The 23,390-nt window shown below is 33.9% G+C and overlaps 1 protein-coding gene across 1 annotated transcript in view; it reads right to left on the bottom strand.

The window, feature by feature from the left end:
- LOC129948997 (uncharacterized) overlaps window positions 1–2,137 on the bottom strand; it is a 36,780-nt gene extending 34,643 nt beyond the window's left edge. The window contains exon 1 of the mRNA XM_056060178.1: window positions 1,481–2,137. The gene's annotated coding sequence lies outside the window, so the exon portion shown is untranslated. The remainder of the gene's footprint in view (window positions 1–1,480) is intronic.
- Between the last annotated feature and the right edge of the window lie 21,253 nt (window positions 2,138–23,390).

The raw sequence follows: 23,390 nt of genomic DNA, 5'->3' as shown, positions 1-23,390 counted from the left end.
GAACAGAACTATTCTTAAAACATGTGCTGCAGAACATAACACTTATGTTCTATTGAGTTTCAACTGCTATGAGAAACACTTTTTATTATTAAGAAAAGTTTTCCAGAAGCAGTATCTATTTGACTCAGGCCTTTGTCTAGGATTCGAAAATTTGATTTAAGCTCAATGATAGTCCCAAGCACTAACAAACAAATTTAAATTTTCTTTTAAAAAATGTATGAAATAAATATCACTTTAAGACGTAGAAATGAAATTATAAAGGCCGCCTTTCTAAGCGCCTAAATTTATATACGAAATATTAATTTATAAGTATGGCGCCAGTTCTGCCTCTGCGAAATTATAACATAAGTTAAGCTTGTTTTATCAGTAAATCCAGCACTGTCCTAAAGAGAGTATTAAGTACTTTTATACAAAAGTATGTAGATACGTATTCTTAATATTTATAGGTGCGTAGCATTAACCTTAAACAAGTATACAAACAAAAATAACAACACTCTGCTCACGTATGTGAAAGGCAAATAACCCTGGTAAACAATAGTAACTTCTGATTAAACCTCTCAATCTAGGTACCTTTAGCTGCTGCCCTAGCATGTGACAACTTAGCATTACCTTCACTTAAAATGTCATTTCGGGTGGGCATCTGTAACACAAATTAATCCCCCTTTAAACAAAATATTTTGTCCATCTTAAAAATAAAAAAAATAAACTTCTGCTGATGTAATCTAAATATTTCGATTATTTTTAATTCAAACAATTTGATGTTAGGAAAACCAAAAAAATGAGATCAAGTTTGAAATTATTGTGGATAGAAATTACACATAAGTTTTAAAAATGTGTCTTTTTCTCACCCAGACACTTTTATTAGCGATTTTTCGTGTTAATGATTTTTGTTTAAAAATTATAAAAACAGCGACCTAAACTAGACTTAATTATTAAAGTCGTATAATACAATATAAAACAAGTTGTCAGGTAGTGTAAGCTTAAGAAGCTATATAAAATAGGAGCAGCAATTAGCCAAAATCGTGAGACGAAATACCACGAAAACGAATCACCATTGATTTTGTTTTTGCCTAAAATTGTGGCTCGCAATGAAAAATTGAGTGCGTACTTTCAAGGCTAACCGAAGTTATTTCAAAAAATCGCGTTGAGTCAATTCATTATGTGCATGCTGTGACTCTGAAAACCCCAACCATCTACCTCCACTCCATGTTCCATAAGAATCTTAAGATGATGAAGAGGTTCCTGTAGGTACCTATAATATGTGGCATTATAGGTAGGTACTCAACTCATACTCAAAGGAAACACCTTTTTTGACTTTTATTTTGCAACAGGTATAAGTATAATTCGCGTTCACGTGTACAGATTTACTAAGCGCGCAATCGCGATCGATGGCGATGACGAGATCCGAATTCGAAGTGGTAAATGCTGGCTTTAGCTAGTGGCTAGCTTGTTGCGTTGATGGTATAGCGAAGCGACTTACCTGTTTACTGATGGTTGATGTTATGTGCTCAAGACGGTTCTCCCGATTAAGAACAATGAACATTCATATGCTGAGACTCAGGTAGGTATTATGATGTGATGCGAATGCGAGGCGCTAGACGTGGTGTTAAGTGGTGGCGCTGCGCTGCTGCTAAGAAATTAAATATTTAATCTTAACTGGATAGCTACTTTATCTTTTTTTGTATTTTATTTTTTTTCAACCAAACACATTTCAATCCCGAAGTTATCACTCGAATATTAATTCTAACTTTGTATTTGTGTACCACAATTTTTTACTTGTATGGGTGTTAGTCTTGTAGATAGATTTGTATATAGATACTTTTTAAATTAGTATATAGCTACATATAAAATGATCGGATCGGAAAAGGAAATTACTGAGCGCACATTTTAAAATTGTGTTATTTTTATTTGCGTTTCCTTCGTTTCTTCTTATTTTGATTTTTGGTATTTTTTTTTTGTATTCTTTTAATTCTTTGATTCCGAAAAGAGATATTTTAAAACAAATGTACAAATATTGACTATCTATTTAAAGAGTATCTTATAATCAAGGAAAAACAGGGCTTCTCTTTGCATAGCCAACCGAATCAAATGACAGCCTAAAGATAACTAACAAAAACGTATCGCTTCGAAAAGAAACTACCGAACCGAACGGAGGAGAATCAGAGTACTGAGACTGAGACCGAGCAGCTACAGCGACAGCGACCAGCAAGCACAGAGGAGCTAACTTCGACATCATCGTCTCGTCGTCGTCGTAGTTGTCAGCGTCAGCGTCAGGCATTGGGTGCACGTTTCACGTTATACCTAGTAGAAGTACCATGAAGAGTTTGATTTCCTTGGTTATCTCGAAAAGTTAATTCCAAAAATACCAAAACCAAAAATTTCCACATGGTTTCTCTTTCACATTTCTCATTTATTTCTTATTTACAATACAAATACACCAAGTCTTTCTTTCGTCTGATTCTCGATTTGTTATTTTTATTTCAGTGTTTTGCTCTTTTCTATCATTGAACGCTTAAAGTTTGATAATATAGATACTTAGTTCGCCTTTGGTAAACCAATTCATTAAAGAGAGTATTGTATGTATGGTGGCTTAGTACAAAGAACACACAATCTGCAAATATTAAAGTTAAGTAATTTTTTTTTCAACATCTGCGATTTGTTTAAACTTGACTTTATTATTATTGTTGACAATTTGTATGGAAATGATCCTGTTGGTGAAAATTCGAGTGCAAAAGTTACAATAATAAAATCAGTAAGCTCCATGGAACCTATATTTTATCTCAATTTAAGACTTAAGGTTCATATGGAACTTGTGTTTTTTTTCAACAAGAAGGTATTTATATTACTTTGTATGAAAGATCTAATAATAATATTAATTTATTACATATTGATACAAAAGTTACAAAAGTTACAAAGAGGTCATTTCAAAGATAGTTTTGAGTTAGGCTTCTAACCAAGACACTTTTATTACATTAAGTCCATTTTAAAGCTATTAAAAACATAATTTAATTGCTATTGATTACATAGTAACAATTAATACAAATTAAGATTAATTAGTAATGATCAGAAAATCAATTTGAACTACAAGTTGTAATTGAAATACAGAGACTGGAAGGAATTGACCGTTCTTCCCAATGCGATTGCTTAGGTTAAATTTCTAGTGCTTAGAATCATATGTTTCTATCATTAATACAATCTTTCCAAGAAAAAGAAACAACTCAATAACGGTAAGTATTCAATTTTGTATTTATTTCAGCACAGGAACAATAAGTTTTGAATCAGGTTGTGACAGTAATATAAAGGATTTGAATCAAATATATAAAATTCTCCTGTCACAGTGTTAGTTGCCATACTCCTCCGAAACGGCTTAACCAATTTCAATGAAATTTTGCATATACATTCGGTACGTCTGAAAATAGGTTTTTATCTATTTTTTTATTCCCAAGTGATATTTTTTAATTGCATCAACATCGTACACGATGCAACGATCTAACTATAGTACTATGTGACGCTATGTACAATAAAACATTGATTGCTATTGAGGATCTTTGCGTTATCATTGCCAACTTACCAGTCAGTCATTTTGGTATGCATTTACTGTATAGAAATGCATCTGATTCAATACACTGAATTGACTCGTGAATACAATAAAATGCTGTAGAAATGGCATCGTCACCCTCTGTTAGGAGATATTATATATTCGAATTTTAATGGATTCCAAGCCATAGTTTATGGAGCCCTCGTTAAGGGCTAGAGGAGCAGAGGATTCTTTAATGGCACTCCTATAAAGACCCTTCACTTCCTCTAGCTTGGCTATCTTCCAGTTATGCGTCGGAAGGGACGGGTTACAAACTCTGATCATCTCGAGAATGTCCTCGATACCAACAGGTTCGATTGGTATCCAAATGCGGGCTCTAGGTCTGCTATGAATGTCTTCCATAGCGACAACCTCGCTTATGGAAGGAAGTGGTCCTGAAAGCTCCCTCAAAATGCTCAAAAAGCCACCCGCGAGCTTAACTTTGACCAACTGCCAACGATCAGCCAATATTGTGCCATCATCATCGCTCCTGTCAATGAACGCAACCACAACTTTGCCCTAAAACTACATCACTAAAACTGGATTGTTTCTTCAAGGGATTGAGGGGAGTGCTGGTGTTGTGCACCCGAGGCCGTTTTGGTGTCGGTACGCCCCCCTTGAAGAGACCTTTCTCTTTTAGACGAAGAGTCCTTACTGGTCCTTGTGGTAGCAAGTATGCTTTCAGCACATTCGACGCTAGCGGTTTTCTGCGGTATCCTTTAAGGCTTGCCGCCTTTGTCTATAAATGCTTTTTGAGAGTTTTCCATTTCTGGATGTACTCTCATTAGTAGTGGTAGGACCATTTTTCACAACCCTGCCACTACTGAAATTAGGTATTGCTACCTTCATATTCTCGTTGCTACCAACAGCAGAAGAGGGTCCATAATTAGCTACTACTCCTTCTCTGTGTTGGCCACAGGAGATACGGCAGCAGGCTTTGACGCCAAACTGCCGCCCGGTCCTGAAGAGATACCGGTCTTATTGTTTTTTTTCATTTTTTGTTTTTAGATTTGTTTAGTCCCACGAGATGCGAAGAAAAGAGGTCCATCTGCACAGAGATTCGCATGTACAGATAAGGCTAGTTAATCCGGAGGTCACCAGGTATTCGGATACTCCGTTAGAGACTGGGCTATTTTTGAATTGGGCCCCCAGCCAGGCTTATCATCGGCACGGGTCGTTTAACACCTTAGATCCAGCCCAATAAAGATGAGAGGTGGTTGGGGAGGAAGAGAAAGGGTGAGAAGTCAGTTGATGTTAAATCATTATTCTGATATGTAAGGAAAAGATTGGGATTCGGTAACAGTAATTCAGCTACGTTACCTAGAGTGAGAAGGAGCATCGGAGAGAGGAGCGTTGTCTAGTATTTACGCCATTACAACGTGGGAGGTGGGATGGGAGTTGGTGACATAAACGTAGGCTGGTATGCCTTGTTTGTGTGGGAATGGATGATGATTCTGGGAAGGTAGAGGAATAAGAACGTTATTTAGTTTCAGGACTCATCTGGAGAAAATTCTCGAGAATCATTGACCTTACTCAGCTTTCACAACTCGACAAGTTCGACGCTCAGAGTAGAAACCTATGACACACACAAATTCGCTGGAAGCGTTGAAAAGGACATTGAAAGATATAAAAAAGAAAAGAAGACTATTTGGCGGCACTATGTTACTCCTTTCAGCTGATTTCAGTCAAACACTTCCCGGTATTCCGCGTTCAACGTACGCTGATGAGATCAATGCTTGCTTACGCCACTGTGGAGTAATGTTGAAAAAGTATAACTGGAATTAAAAATGCGTGTTAAAGTGCTTCAAGATCCGCCCGCTGAAACATTCTCAAAACAATTGTGACATATAGGAGAAATTACCAGTCGATTGCTGCAAGATTATTGATTCAAAAGATGCTCTTATTGGCCAGATAATTCCCGCCGTACACAGACAATATACAAATCATGAACGGCCGACAGAAAGAGCAATTTCAGCAGTAAAATGTGGATGTCAATGAATTATATCTCAAGATACAATAGTTGGTACGAGGAGACTTGGTATCATACAAATCTATTGATACAGTTTGTGCTACCAAAGCTGTAAATTATCCAACTTATTTTTTGAATTCATTGGTTTTACCAGGGATACCAGCGCATAATTTACAACTGAAGGTTGGATCTCAGGTAATTTTGGTTCGTAATTTGAACCCACCACGGTTGTGCAACGGCACGCGATTAGTAATTAAAAAAAATAGTGAAAAATGTTATCGAAGCCATAATTTAAAAAAAAATTTCTCCGTGAATCCCTATTATACCCATAAATGTACCAATTTAATTCAAACGCCTTCAATTGTCAATTAAATTGGAAATTTTTTCACACGGACAATTATACGTGGCGTAAATCTGAGTGGGCAAAGCATCCAGTTTGTTTGTATTGATGAAAGACGGGATCACAACAAATATTGTACACTCTGTTGTTGCATTAAGAGATTAATATTGTTTTTATTGTACTATAGTCATAATTAACGATATGTGTATAATTTTAAGCAATTAATTTTAATAAAAAAAATGTTTGCTGATTAATTATTTTAATATTTTGTCACGTTAAACACTTACAAACTTACTATAAGTTATTTATTTCTATCAAAATATTATCCAGAAATTTTATATATGATAAAACAACGTTTGTCGGGTCAGCTAGTATCTATATTGTATATAAAACTAAAACAAGCAAAAGAGTAAATCTTTGTTACGGTTTGGCTTCGAAACTTCGTATCCAATTGTCACGCAGTTTTTTTTTAAATGAAAGAGGATATCACGGAACAGGTTTTAGGAATAAATAAAGTCCGATAATGTTAGTCAATAATTAGTAATCTATACATGGAAGAGCTTAAGTGCTTAAAGAAACGACGTTTATTGTGTGGGTTGAATCGACTATGGTAAATAAAGGTTCACTGGTGATTTTCGGCAAATATTTCCAGTTGTGTCAAGAGGTACAAAAAGTGATGAAATAAATGCTTGCCTAAAATCGTTGTTTCGGTGGGCTTCTGTCAAACTTTAAAGATTGACCACAAGGACTTGGGGCTCAACCTACATGCGTCTCCAGTCAGCTCGGTCACTAGCTAGTTGTCTCCAGTTTCACACTCCAAGTTCTTTGAGGTCTTAATCCACCAGCGTGCGCCACCTGAGTCGCGGTCTTCCCCTCCTGCACTGTCCCTTAGGATTGGATTCGAAAACCTTCCGGGCTGGAGCGTTGATGTCAATTCGCTCTAAATGACTTAGCCATCTAAGCCGTTGGACTTTAATTCTGCTAACTAGGTCAGTGTCACTGTACAGCCCGTACAGTTCGTCGTTATATATTCTCCTCCATTCTCCATTTAGGCGTACGTGATCAAAAATCACCCAAAGCATCCTAAGACGTTCTCATCTTTCTTTGACAGGGTTCAGGCCTCAGCGCCATAAATGAGAACTGGGATGATGAGTGTCTTATAGATGGTGATTTTAGATGCTCGAGAGAGGACTTTACTTCTCAATTGCCTTCTAAGTCCAAAGAAGCAGCGATTTGCAAGAGTTATTCTGCGTTTGATTTCAGCGCTGGTGTCGTTGTCTGTGTTTATAGCGGTGCCTAGGTATACAAAAGTCCTTAACTACCTCAAAGTTAAAGCTGTCCATGGTGACGTTTTGTCCAAGACATCGTTGTTCTATGTCTATTGAGTTTGCACCTTAAGGCAAAATACAATCCTTTAGTATTCAACTTTATAACTTTATTTGTCATCACTTGTAAGTATTTAAATAAAAGCAACCTATGAGTTTTTTATATTATAAGGGGAATTCCCTAATATCTATGATTTGTATGCTTTAATACAATTGTTCTTTTTCCTTCTTTTTTCATTCTTTGTAAGATAGCCTTAGTGTATGCATTAAAAGTTTTTTTTAAATACAAAAGCGTTTATTATTATTTCAACTGAAAATACCAATAGGTTATGGGTCCAGTCATTGCTTTCTGTGTTTGTTTAATTAATTAATTATTGTTGTGCTTTTATATAAAATTATATAATACAAAAAAGTACCAAGATGTCAAATTCCAAAAATAAGAGGAATATAACTCCTTTCAATGGAGAAAATTATAGTATATGGAAATTTCGATTGAAAGCATTACTTGCTGAAGAAAATTGTCTTCCAGCACTGGAAGAGAACTCTTCCGAAAATAAAAACTCAGGAGAATGGAGGAGAATGGAGCGAATTGCAAAAGGATGCATTATTGAGCATCTGAACGACACAATGATTGGCATGATAACTGAAGAAAAGACAGCATTGGACATAATTAAGAAGCTCGACGAAATTTATGAGCGTAAAAGTTTGGCCACCCAGTTATCGGTGCAGAAGAAGCTCTTAACATTTAAATTCAAAGGCGATATCTCTTTATTTGATCACTTCATAAAATTTGATGAGTTAATCACTGAGCTACAAGCAGCAGGAGCTCAGGTCGACGAGATGAATAAAGTGGCACAATTACTTTTATCGCTACCTTCATCTTATGATGGAATTGTGACGGCCATACAAACTTTAGCGGAAAAGGACTTGACACTGGCATTCGTAAAAACCAGGCTGCTTGATTACCAAATAAAACTTGATCAAACAGATACATCATCCAAAGTGCTTCAGATTGAATTGAATACACCAACAAACAATATGAGAAATGAACGTAAACATCACAATACTTTCAAAAAAAAAAAAAATTTAATGTAAAGTCAAATCGAACAAAATGTGATCATTGCGGACGCTCTAACCATATCAAAGCAAACTGTTTTTATTATAAGAAATTTATTTCGAACAATAAACATCGCAATTCAAACAAAAGGACTAAGGAATGGACCAGATCTGGAGCAGTTCAAACAATTATCCCAAGTGACAAAAAATTTGCTTTTATGATTGGCGAAACAAAATATATAAATAAATATACTGCGAATAATGAAATAAAATTTTTGCTGGATTCTGGAGCAACAGACCACTTTGCAAACAAGCGTGAATATTTTTCAACTTTGAATCAACTGGAACAACCCTTGGAAATTGGAGTAGCAAAGGAGAACACAACGCTGGACGTCAACGAAAAAGGAACCATCGACGTTATAACTAAGGATGGCATTAAAGGCGTACTACAAAACGTGTTTTACTCACCGGAGATTCCCTATAACATTTTGTCTGTTCGAAGGATTCAAGAAGCAGGGATGTCGGTACATTTTGAAAACAATGGTGAAGTTGTAATTAAAAAATGCAACAAAATATTGGTTAAGGGTGAGTTATGTAAAAATTTAATTATAATACAGTTTTATTATTTGAATCTGAAAACAAATTCAGAAATTAATACCTGTAAGCAAGATACCGAAAGTTATATGCTATGGCATAAAAGACTAGGTCATATAAGTAAAAACAAACTTATAGAAATGCGAAAAAGAAAAATGGCTGCAGATAGTGAAGTCATTAAAAATCTCGTTCCTACTAATTTGATATGCGAAGCATGTATTTATGGAAAACAATCACGTTTACCATTTTCAAAACAAAAAGACAAATCTTATGTTAATCGTCCATTATTAATAATTCATTCGGATATATGTGGGCCAATTACCCCTGTAACAATCGATAACAAAAATTATTTTGTGACTTTTATCGATGAATTCACCCATTACACTGTGGTTTATCTATTGACTCATAAGTCAGAACTTTTTGAAGTTTTTAAAGACTACGTAACTAAAAGTAAAGTGCTTTTTAGTCTAAAAGTAGAACAAGTTTACTGTGATAATGGACGTGAATATATTTCAAATGATATGAAATCATTTTTCAAGGAAAAGGGTATAACATATCATTTAACGGTCCCATATACTCCTCAGCAGAACTCGGTTGCTGAAAGAATGAATCGGACACTCACAGAAAAAGCTCGTGCTATATTAAATAATGCGAATTTACAAAAATATTTTTGGGGAGAAGCAATTTTAACTGCTACGTATTTATTAAATATTTCCCCAACAAAAGCATTATGCCCAAACAAAACCCCTTTTGAAATGTGGCATAACAGAAAACCAAATATAGGTAACTTAAAAATTTTTGGCTCTACTGTTTTTGTCCACGATAAAAATAGGAAAAGTAAATTTGTGGGCTATGAGCCAAATGGATATAAAATTTTGGATCCTAGAACACAAAAATTTATAAAAGCCCGTGATGTCATTTTTGACGAACTAAATTTTAAAATATCAAGGCCAGTTTTAGATTTTGATACAGTGGAATCAAAAGGCTCCACGGAATTATTTAAAATGCCTAAATTTACTAACACTGAAAAAAGTGAACCTGTTGATATACAAAAAGCAGGTAAATCCGATGAAACGGATAAATCCGGTGTTATAGAAACGGATAAATCCGTCATTATAGAAACGGATGATGAACATGAAAATGTTCAAACGAAACACTTTAAAACTGCGGACGGGAACTGTAGAAAAAGTGAAAGAATCAACAATCTGCCAAAAGTCTCTTACCAAGGAGATAATGACAACTTTTTATTATATGCCGAATCTATAATTAATAAGATTCCAAAAGACTTCCAAGAAATTAATGAAATGGAAGATAAAGATAAATGGTTAGAAGCCATAAAAGAGGAACTTAATTTACTGGAAGTGAATAATACTTGGTCGATTGTACAAAGACCAATTAACAAAAATATTGTAAAATGTAAATGGGTTTTTACTATTAAAAATGATTTAAGCGGAAACCCATCTAGGTATAAAGCTCGACTTGTCGCTAAGGGTTTTAGCCAAAAATACTTAGAGGATTATAGCGAAACATTCGCCCCAGTTGTTCGAATTACCACTTTTCGAATTATTCTAGCATTCGCTTGCCAATTCAATTTACTTATCCATCAAATGGATGTAAAGTCAGCTTTTTTAAATGGATTCCTAAAGGAAGATATTTATATGACTATACCAGAAGGTATTACCAAAAAGAGTGATAATTTGGTATGTAAATTGAATAAAGCGATATATGGGCTGAAACAATCAGCTAGGTGCTGGTTTCAACGTTTCGATGAAATTTTAAAAAATTGTCATTTCAAAAACTCACCTAACGATCATTGTCTATATTTTCTAGATAGAGGACATCCAAATCAAAATATTTACCTCATTCTTTATGTTGATGATCTTTTGATCGTAACAGGAGATTTAGAAACTATGAAAAACTTCAAAATCTATTTAAAACAACAATTCGAAATGGTTGATATGAATGAAATAAAGTTGTTTTTAGGGATAAGAGTTTTAAGAAAAGAAAATGAAATTGCTATGGATCAAAGTATTTATTTAAACAATGTTTTAAAAAGATTTAATATGGAAAATTGTAAGCCCATAGGTACTCCTCTAGCAGTCAAATTAGACAAAAAAGCGTTGATGTCTGATGAAGAGTTTAACGCTCCTTGTCGAAACCTTATTGGTTGTTTGATGTACGCAATGTTGTGTACTCGTCCCGATCTTTGCACATCAATTAATTTCCTTAGTAGATTCCAAAACAAAAACAACAAAGAACTTTGACAAAATATAAAAAGAGTTTTAAGATATATAAAGGGTACGATCAATTTTAAATTGAGGTATACAAAAGTACCATATAAAGATTTGTTAGTCGGATTTGTTTTTAATTTAATTTGCTGGAATACAAAACGGCAGAATTCAGTTGCAGCTTCATCTACTGAAGCTGAATATATGGCACTCTTTGAGGCTGTCCGAGAGGCTTTATGGTTAAAGTCATTGTTAAAAAGCATTGATATTATAATCAATGAATCGATCGCAATCTTTGAAGATAACCAGAGTTGTATCTCCTTAGCAAACAACCCAATATCTCACAAACGATCTAAACATGTCGATATCAAATATCATTTTAGTAGAGAACAGGTAGAAAATAAAACAATTATTCTTAAATATATTCCTACAGAAAACCAACTCGCCGACGCCTTCACCAAGCAACTACCATCACCAAAGTTTGCCGAAATCATCTTTAACATCGGTCTAAGAGAATAAATTTTGTTTTAAGTATGTTATTTACGTTTTCATATAATATAATATGTATAAATTAAACTACATATATAATATATAATACATTTTTTGTTTATCCAAATATCTAATTTTTTTATTATTTGTATCAATTGTTTTAAACTTTTAAAATTATTTGTATTTTGAGGGCGGCTATTGAGTTTGCACCTTAAGGCAAAATACAATCCTTTAGTATTCAACTTTATAACTTTATTTGTCATCACTTGTAAGTATTTAAATAAAAGCAACCTATGAGTTTTTTATATTATAAGGGGAATTCCCTAATATCTATGATTTGTATGCTTTAATACAATTGTTCTTTTTCCTTCTTTTTTCATTCTTTGTAAGATAGCCTTAGTGTATGCATTAAAAGTTTTTTTAAATACAAAAGCGTTTATTATTATTTCAACTGAAAATACCAATAATGTCCTTTTTTGAAGACAGCATTCAATGATATAATGTGCTTGCCCGCATCTTTTTCGCTTCCGTCGCTATGCTCAAAAACGCTCCACTGACATCACGTTTTGGCCTTCCAATTATGTCAATATCATCTGCGTATTCGAGTAATGGGATGACACTTTGGAAGATTGTGCGTGTTGATGGTTGAGTTTTGCACAATTCTTTCCAGAACGATGTTGAAGAAGTCGCATGACAGTGCATCGCCTTGTCTAAAACCTTTTTTGACATCAAATGCATCGGTGAGATCTTTTCCGACCTTGACAAAGCAGCGTGCATTCTTCATCGTTATTCTGCACAAACGGATAACTTTGACAGGGATGCCAAAACTAGACATTGCTCTGTAGAGCTCTTCCCTATGGATGCTGTCATACGCGGCCTTAAAATCGATCTCAGAAACCAATAGAATAAATTATACAAACGAAATATTTCGGCGAAATTTTGGTATTCTGAAAAATAAAACAGATCATCAACGACTAAAATCTTTTATGATTAGAGATATGATCGATCGGAAAAGTTTGGTTGTTTTTGAATAATTCTTAGCAATTCGATATTTGTCTATGCCCATCCTCGGTTTCAGCTTTTGTTTATTCATTTCTTCAACATTATTGTACGAAGTTTTAAACAAATAAAATCGAATTTAGTTTTTTTTTTGTTAACACAGCTGATTTGAAGGATAAGTTGGGTTATCCAAACACTGATCAATATTATTCTTTTTATAATTATAAAATATTCATAAAATGACAAATAAAAGGCTTCCATCAAAATGTTTAATTTTTTATCAGCAAATTTACGAAAAATGTAAACATAATTGTTATAAAAAGCCGTAACTATACATTAACATATCAAACCTAATAGGTACACGTTTTCCATGTGACTCAAACTTATTTGGAAGAAATGTAAATACATATGCTCAAGTTCATACATATTTTGTACATTACATAAAAAGCTCTTTGCAATATAGACCTACTTGCGTTTAGCAGTCGGATTTGATAGACCCTTTTTATTATGTATTTATAGGGTTTTCTAAAAAGAGGATTTATTTTGATATTCATGCATACCATTTACAATGGTCGCTCACAAAGCTAGTGGCTACGAAGTCAAGGGATTCTGATTGGCTAAATCTAACTACAAAAGTTGTTGAAATTTACCCTCCGACGTAGTGTACAAATTTCGGCTACAAGGTTAGTGGTTTTGACGTTTCACAATCAGCTGTTAGAAAAATGTACAATAGATTCAAACATTCAAAATGAAACTTATAGTTCAATACTTAGATATAAACTACGAAATAGAAGCAGCTGGAGATATTAAATTTGCAATCAAATCTTAACAGGTTATGTTTTTTAAGTGCAATAAACAAAACAAATATTTACGATTTTGCGTTTGTTTGCTTTTGGATCTGTCATTAATATGACAGTTAAGGATTGACTAGTTCTGTATTTTGCATTCACAAAGCCAGTTTAATTTTGACTACAACGTAATCAGCCAAATGGCCTTCAAGGCGAAATGGCAGGTGTAGCACCATATTGCGCAGTTTCCGACAACACACATAATAATAATTATATATAATAATTCTATGAAAGTACATTTTTAAACTGTTTTTCAAGTGTCATAAACTTTAAACTTCTAGTTCGTCATGTAAAAACTTCCATAAACATAATTGTCTCCAATACTTCGCAGGCAAGCCACGACTTATATTTTGTTTTTTAAAGAGTTACTTTATATCGCTCTTTAAATGTGACAAGGAACCCTTCCACATAAAACATTAAATTGAATTGTGCAGACAAAAAAAATCACATAGTAATAAAGTTTAGCTTTTGGTTGAATGAAACATTATAATTAGGTGTAAAACTAGGTAAAAATGGTCTTCAACAGGGAGCGGTGAATTCGCCGATTCTCTTCAGCATTTACACTAGCGATCTGATAGGTAGTTTTACAAAGGCAATTGCGTACGCCAACGATCTAATAGCGTACGCAGAACGGCCAGAAAGGTTGAGGTTATTAGAATTATCTTGGAGCGTGATTTCGACAAGATTCAGCGATATTGCGACGAATGGAAACTGAAAATAAATGTACAGAAGTCGGAGACAATTCTGTTCAGGACTCCGTTGGCTAGGGCCACGAGCGATAAGTGCAAGAATTGGCTCAAGATGGTCATCGTTGATCTTCACGGGCATCCATTAGCGAACAAAAGTGTAGTGAAGTACCTCGGTATCTGGTTAGATCAGTATTTGTATTTCGACAGACATATAAATGCTGTTCTGACCAGGGCCAGAGGAGCCTTTGATCTGACGAAACGGCTGTTTTTTAGCTTGACCCCAGAGTGAAGGTAATTTGCTACATGGCCCTCATACGGCCAATGATATAGTTTATAGCTGTCCTGCGTGGTTTAACGTTGCTCCTTCCCAGATGGAGAAGTTTCGGGTGTTCGAACAGCAGTGTTTACGACGCTGTACCGGATTATATCGAACAGCCGAATCTTCTGCATTACAATTCCATTGAGATCCTATACAACGATGCTCGAAACAACAGAATTGACAATTTCGTGATAAAACTCTTTCGAAGTCACATTGCAAGAGCTATGTCTTCGACCAACAATTTAATTTTCGGGGCGTTCTATCCGAACGACGCGTATTTTGAGGTCTGATACAGGATAGATTGGGAGTTCCGCTAATCTACAACGTCAGACGACGGACCGTGGATAGGCGACTCCTGTACAATCGGGACGTAATGGCACAAGGCGGAACAGAGCTCCTTCGGTTCAGTAGGGCTGTGTCAGAACGGGACCGAACTGATAGGTTGAAGCAGGAGAAACAGTTTTGGTGGCTCCAATTGGCACTTGATAGTGGCTGGTCTGGATGGAATTTTTAAGGATTGGCCGGCTTACATACTTGTTTTTTAGTTTTAGGGTTTGGTTTTAAGTAGAATAGGCATGGTGGCATAAAAAAAATAATAATACAAAAAATACAAAAAAAACATGGAATAAGGAAAACCAAAAAACAAAAAAAAATGTTTGATAGTTAGATTTGCTGCTGTGGTTGTTCTAGTTTTAAGTAGATTATAAGTAGAATAGGTAGTTTAAGTTTTATTTTAAACACCTTATTTTAAGTAGTTCTTCAGCAAAAATGAAAAAAGATATTAAAATTATGTTTTTTTATTTTCTAATAAATAAAAAAAAAAAAATAAAATGGAATTGAAGTTAAATAGATCTTAGGGCCAAAAGGCATTACCATTAAGTATTATTGTTTAACTTAGAGTGTCCGTATGGGACTAGTAAGTTAGTTGTAAGTTATGGATGATTAGGTTTGTTTTATGAATTTCTGTCTAGCTTTAAGATAGTTTTAATAAATAATGAATAGAAATTAATTAAAAGAAAAAAAGGGCGTTGGACTGCCAGGCCAGAGGTTTGGGTTCAATCCCTGCCTGTGCCATCTAAAGTTTGTTTCAAGGGTATTGCCTCTTGCAAGGAATTGACAATTCCTCCAACAATAATTCTTGTCATGAAAAGTGCCTTCTCAAATAAGCCATTCAGATTCAGCTTAAAATAGAGGTCCCCTTCATCCAGTTGTAAGTCACTGGCCCTAGTTCTGAAGGGACTATTGCGCCATCTAATTTATTTATTTTTAATGTTTAAACTAAAACTGAAGCATGTTTTTCATCTTTAAGTTATATTGTTATGAAAAGTCTAGGAGCCTTTTTAAAAAACTTAAATGTATATATGAAATTAAAAAAAAAAGAGGAGAGGGATGCGACCCACACTGATAACTTCCCATCCCGTCTGTCGATTTGTCTTGCTTAAAAGTTTGCCTACATATACTCGTAGATTTGTAGATTTTATTTTTTATAAAAAAAAACGGACTGTTGGATTTTTATATAAAAATTACTGAATATCGAAAACAATACTTTCTGTGAAATAAAATAAGTTTGAAGCCAATATTTTTAATTTTTGAAAAGCTACTTGAGTCGGAAGTAAATTTTTACCAAGTTTTAGTATTGTTTTTTTAGAGTTTTATTTTTTGTAAAAAAAACTGTCAATTCGATTTTTTTCAAAATTGTATCGAATGTTGAAAACAATATTTCTTATAAGATAAAATTAGTTTTAAGAAAATATTTCAAATTTTTGAATAGATATTCGAGTCGAAAATCAATTTTTACCAACTTCAGTTAAATATTTTTTAGGTTTTTAATTTTCTGTACAAAAACTATCAATTCGGTTTTTTTAAATTTTACTGAATGTTAACTACAATATTTTTTGAGAGGCATCAATGAACATAAACAAAACAAGTGGTTGCATAAAAAACTCACATTAAACATAATTTATTTTACGGTTGAGTAGATTAGATATGTATGTACATTTTGTATATATTCTTTAAATATGTAAGTATGTTGGTTTTTTATAATAAAGTTGTAAGTAATCCTTGAAAGCAAAAATACTTAACTTATAAAGATTGAAAATTATGATGGTTCATGAGAAACTTAGTGAAAAAGATGGCACAAAGATAATTTTACATAACTAAAAAAACGTGGCTATAACTTCTTAAATAAATTGTCTAAAATTTGTTTCAACATGTTTCAAATACTTTAACTATTGTCCTCTTCCTTAGTAATAGAATAATCCTAAATGCATGACGAATCACCACTGAGCATTTTATAACAGCAAGACCAATAATTGCTTTATGAAGAAAGTATTAGAAAATAAAATGCACGACTAGGTCGCACTAACTTGCTCCTGTATCCAAAGAGTCTATTGACAAAAAATGCCCATAATTTAAATTAAATAAACTGAGAGCAGTTTTTTAAATTCATGTAATATTTGAATTTTTGTTAAAAAATATTTTTGGTGTGCAGCTATTTAGAACATGTTAATACATATTTTTGATTTTCGTAATATGGTAACCCATATTTGAGATATCAATTTTTCAAGAAAAAAAATCTTCTTTTTGTTTATTCCAAAACAAAAATGTTAACATTTTAGATCATCAAATATATTTCTACACAGTCAAAGCTTGTGTAGACAAAATTTAAAAATCGGTTTATATGTCCTTGAGAAAAAAATTAAAAACAAAATAACGGTTTTATGGGGTATCACGAGAACATTTTATACAAATCTTTCGGATAGTTTTTGAGTGAATCCGAAATTTCAGTTTTTAGTATATGAGGATTAATCTGTTATTTCGTCAACACGCATCCTCTTAAAACCTTAACTTCTTAGTTTTCAAACAGTCGATTTAGAATGTAAGGGCAAGTCCGAAATTTTTAAGAATGCAAAACTTGCCACATATGTATGTACATACATGCATACATAGTTCCTATATGTCGCAATTACAATTCTAAAAAGGGGACAGGGAAGCCATATACATTCATTGTATTCACAATATTAGATTCAAACGAAATTACCCTAAATTATTTGATGGAACAACGATTAAAATTAGGTTTGCAAACATGGCAACTTCCATTTACAAATATTTTTGTCAACTCGCATATAAAAATGTTTCTTTTGTAATTAGTGTAAACATTTGGCTTTCAGGGTTAACTGATTAAACTGTGCTTGAAAGTTCAATTTGTTTTCCGACAGATTGAGAATATGAATATATGTATGTATGTATGTATATACGTACATATAATAAAAATAGTTTGAGGGTGCTGATCACGTTTGTTATCATTGAGTTTTTTAAGTAAACTCAGGCTGTTTTAAAACAATAGAAAAACAGAATGCCAAATTTGTATTTCTTATCCAATAATGGTCATATACATGTGTAGATACATAGATACATATATAGATAGTTTCTTTATTTTGGTTGAGGTTTCACACATTATATTCACATTTCATTTTAAGTCCAAGTTTATTTGCACTTAAATCGACAATATCACCGAATGTTTGCCGGGAGGAGTAGAATATGCTGGGACTCTCATCAAGACTCTCCTTTTCGCAGATGATTTAGTGTTGTTTGCTAATACACCAGAGTCACTACAGCTTATGATAAATAAGCTTGGTATGTATTGCACAACTTGGAGACTAGTTGTTAATCTAGAGAAGTCGAAGGTGATGGTTTTTCGCAAAGGTGGAGGTAGAGCAAGCGGACAAGAACAGTGGTCATTCAACAATGAAAGAATAGAAGTAGTCAAGGAATCACTATGACCTATGAACAGTATGGAAAAACATCTAACCGAGAAACTACAAAAAGCCAAAACTACAATAAATATTGCATGGAAAAATGTTTTTAGTAATAAAAATGTAGCTCATAGCAGTAAATATAAAGTATTTGAAGCAGTAGCGGAATCAACTTTAATGTATGCAGCCCAGGTTTGGGGTAGTAAGAAGTATGAATCTGTTGAAAAACTGCTTCGTTTTTATATCAAAAGGATATTTCGACTACCACCAAACTCTCCAAACTACATGCTCATGCTGGAAACGGGTATCTCTCCTCTATTTATTAAATCTCTGAAATTGAATATTGACTATATATGTAATGTCCTTGAGATGTCAGAGATTGGTTGGAGCTATCAGAAGAAGCAAATATTCGCAAGGGGCAGTACCCGTACTTTAGGTGGCATAAGCAGAGATCGAACCCAAGACCTCTCGCATGACAGTCCATCGCACTAACCATCATGCCACGGGTACTAGCCTCCTTTACAAAACATTAAAAAACATTTTTAAGCGGTGAGTAAAAACTCATATAAGTGTGTGAACCCCCCCCCCCCCCCCTCTGATGAAAAGTCTGGATCCGCCCTTGATTATAAGACAGCAAAACTCCAAGATATTTGAAATAATGAACGAGACCAGTTTTCTTCTGCGAGTCTTCTTCTCTGGCGCGGTTCAAATATCTTCGTAGCTTCGTAGTAAACATTCAACTAGCTTTGTGAATGCAAAACTACACTACAAAGCAAGTCAATCAGTGAAAAATGCAAATATGGAAATAAAATGAGAAACATTTTTAATTTGACAACTTTAACTTATCTTTCATGTTTTTAAATTCAATAAAATTAAATTTAAGACAAAATTTTAATGATTTATATAAGCATTTAAATACTGAACGATTTATTTCATTTTGAATTCGTGTTGTTTACCGAACATCTGATTGTGAAACGTCAAAATCATTCTCAACTAACTTTATAGCCGAATTTTTTAACCTACGCCGCGGTCGGAGGGTAAATTTCAACTTCTTTTTTAGATAGATTTAGCCAATCAGAATCCTTTGACTACGTAGCCACTAGCTTTGTGAATTGACGCAGAGACTCCAGGATTCACAAAATATATAAAGTTTTTTCGATTTGCAGCTGAAGGGTAGATGGATTGTCAGCCATTAAAACTGGCGCTGTTTTGATTTGTAAACCGGAAAAGAAGTACACAAGGCGAATAATATCGGGCCTAATATACACCTTTGGGGGACACCTGATGTTATTTCAAAATATTCAGAAAATTTAGTTCCGTCCCACAATGATGCAGTAGATGAGACAAGAAAGTTGAAATAAATCATTAAAAATGTACGTAAAATTCCTAAGGATGACAATTTGTACATCAAGGCATTTCTATTTACCTTGTCAAGGCTGCTTTAGAATCCACAAAACAGGCATATAATTTCTTTTACTGCTCAATCGATCTCCTGGCAATGGGCAGGTTCAGACAACATAAGGGACTTCATTTGCAGTCAACTTCATTCTATGAACGTGAATTTTGACCAGCAACTAGTTAGTTTTTAAAATGTCGTGGGTTTTAAATTCAGAACTTTACTTCACAAACCTCTACTTTATAAGTTCATAGCACAAAAACTAGAAAAAGCATTATTGTCTGAAAAAAACATTCATGAGGCAAGCTGCATGTCCATCACGATTAATATTTTGTATTGAAAATAAATAAATCATTGCGTAATAAAGTTCAGCTTTTATTTGAATGAAAAAACATTAACAACTATTATTGTGACAGAAGTAGACTTGGCTTGATAGTTAGGGAGATTTTTCTTGGCTAACTTTCCTGTCAACTTTCTAATAAAGTTGTCTTAATTGGAATGCAAATTTTTGGCAACTGGCCAATCAGATACTAGAAACTTGCTTTACTTTCAAGTCCGAATATATGGTCTCGCGAAACCCGATGGAAATCCTGCCTGGAACATGATGGTGAGCCGGTTGTTGTTCCCAATGCTAAATGCATTAAACCTTTCATAAAGAATTAAAGTAAGAATCTTTCTAGCGAGTTAAGAATCGAGATTCCTCTATAGTTCTCTGGCTGATTAATATATTCTTTTCTTAAGATTGCAAATATAACCGTTTTTTTTAAATTGTTTGGAACAAAAGAATTTTCATAACGTTTGTTGAAATAAGCCAGAAGATGATTTTTCATTTTACTCAGAGTAGTTTAAAGCTCAAGTCAAGCAATAGGTTTATCCAGTTCGCAGATAGTGAAATTTGGTTGTGCATAATAAAAAGCATGGTGATTCTCATAAGCCGAAAAAAAGTTTTAAAATGAGCTGCTAATGTCTCAACTTCGAGCGTAGTCACCATATGCTTCTATCACGATCACCCAGCTCACGAACTCTGTTCCAGAAAGCCTTCGAGTTCTAACAATTTGCCAGTTCTTTTGAACAAAGTCTTTTGAAATCCTTGTTAATATGAAGACAAATGTTTTTAAAAATTAGGGCATTTGTAGATCTGAACAACAAGATAAACAAATGAAAGTTTCACACAATCATTATCAAAGATGATTTCGGCTGTTGTTACAGTGAGCAAATGGTGCTGAGGCCTTGATAACTCTTTTAATATGTGCATCATAACTTTCTAGACTGTTATATTGATACGAGGGAATCGAACTGATTTAACGGCTTAGTAATGATTTGTATATAGATCGACACAATTCTCTTTCGATCTCAATTTTAAAAGGATAGTTGTAGTACAATTTCATCAGCAACCTGAAGATATGTATGTATATACATGGTTATATATGTATGTACATACCTACAGCACAGGGCAAGAACTACAAATATTTTGTACTTATTGTTGTTTCATTTGTTTGTTTAAAAAAAAGTTTCACTCAAAATGACCGACCTCAACTTTTAAGCCAGCTCTTAAACGATGGGGTCATCGATTTCCGTTAATTCTTTATTATAGAAAACAATCTTGAGGACTAAAAAATGGACTTCCTCAGAACCAATCTTAAGCTTTTCTAAAGCCTGCGATATTGATCGCAAGGCACTTTTATGTTGTCTTGGCTTTGTTTGTCTCACCAGAATCCTGTAAAAGAATCTGTTTATCTTTATTAAACAAAACAAACACAATAGATGTAGTTACTTATGTACGTTAATTTGTTTGGGATCGTAATTAAATCAATCGTTCATACAGAGTTTTATTGATTCGTAATAATATAAAAAAAAACACAAGGATTGAAATATGTTTATTTATAAAATGTGGTTTTCTACGTAAGCAAGTATTGACCTATTAACGAAAGAAACGGTCGTTTGAGTTTTTTTTTCAATGAATTTTACCAAACAAAGCCTTTGAAAAATCAAACACTGTTGATACTTTCTTCTATAATAAGCACACACTCAAGGGGATATTACCACGCTTATCATGCAGAGGCACAGAGTGAGCACTAGGAAGGAGAGAATGTTTAAAAGGAGATGTCGGTGCACATTAGTTTTGAATTCCTGAATATTGCAATGACTAGAAAAGATAGGGCGTGGTAAGGCATTCCACATTCACGTAGTACGGCTAAAGAACGAATCTCTGTATTTGACTGTACGGCCGAAGTAGGGCTCGAGGGTATACTATATGAAGAGCATTCCTAGAAGCGCGAGTATTACGGTTGAACTGTTTAAGGGGAGGAATGCACCTAGCTATTTCACTAGAGCATAAGCCGTTCAAAAAACGGTAAAAAAGTATCAAACAAGAGACCTTACGATGATGTTCAAGCGAAGTAAATGAACTTATGATGATATTATCATTTATCAATTTAAATGCTTTGGACGTATATAGGTTTGTAGATAACAGCCAGATCAGAAGGGGTGGAATATTTCTTGCTTCACCTAAGGAAACCCTAACACCTTGCGGGATTTTGGCGACATCGCGTATGTGATCGTTCCACAAGAGGTGGTTGGTGACACACATACCGAGAATATCGAGGTGTTCAGTCTCATTGATGCAAGTGCCATCCATGGATAATGGAGGTGGTAATGTACTCGTTTGTTCTTGTATCTGAGAAGCGGAGGTTAACAGCCTTATCTTTACTGACTCAATGATGGACCGTTCTCCAAAATTGGATATTCTAAAAAATAACCTGACGCAGAGTGCCCAGACATCGCGTCTGGTGGAGAAATGACTTGTATACCACACAAACCCCTCTGAAATAATCCCCATAGACCACCTAGGCCAACCATCCCCTCCCCTGGAATTTAAAAGTCGACTGAAGAAAATACATCACTAAAAAGATGCAGGAACATTCCATCAAGAATGGGCTCTAATTGGAACTTCCGTAACAAAAAAAAACTTTTTGAATCCATGTCACAAGAATGAAAGCAGTTCCGTTCACAAATGGCAAATCTTCTTTTTATTAAAAAACTATTTTTTTTTATTCTAGTATCATCTTCGTTTTTACGAATTGTAAAAAATTAAATTTGTATTTTAAATAATTATTATGAAATAAATGAAAATTGTGTAAGTTACTCACAACAGAAATTGGTAAACCTATTGCTAAAAGCACTTTTACCTCCGTGTCGTATTTAGATCGCAGTCCTTGCATTCCCTGGAATCTGTCGTACAAATATACCTTTATAATTTTAATCGGTACATTTTCTAATTGGATTAAAAACCACTAATTTAACATGCATTGCTAAATTTATTTCCCTGTACAACTGGACAAAGCCTAGAAAATAGAAACTATTTCGCGCGTACACCTTGCATGTTGTTAATTTTTACTTGATTTCAATTCTCACGTAAAAACGTCCGTTCTTTTTCTTTTATGTGTGGATTTTCCAAAGGGTTAGTTAAGCTGCTGCTTAATTTTCTTTTAATAAAAATAAATACAAAACCCTGTCTTTTAATACGTAATCGGAGCTAGATTCAAACATTTATATAAATATGTACAATTAAGATATAATATGTATGTTTGTATGTACATAATTCAAAATAACTCTTAGGAAAATAAACATGATGATAAACCTTCTATAAGTGGATCGGTTTACTTAAAATGGAACCTGCTAATCAGACCACTTTTATTCGGTTCCAGGGGTAGTCTTGTTAGTCTGATTTTACTAAAATCCGAATATCAATATGTATCAATTGATTTGTTAACCTACAATCCTAGTTAGAATTTCAGTTAGCATAA

This window comes from Eupeodes corollae, chromosome 3 (genome assembly GCF_945859685.1).
Source record: "Eupeodes corollae chromosome 3, idEupCoro1.1, whole genome shotgun sequence".
NCBI lineage: Eukaryota > Metazoa > Arthropoda > Insecta > Diptera > Syrphidae > Eupeodes > Eupeodes corollae.
The sequence above is the reverse complement of the archived record's forward strand: the minus strand, read 5'-3'. Positions and strand labels throughout refer to the sequence as shown.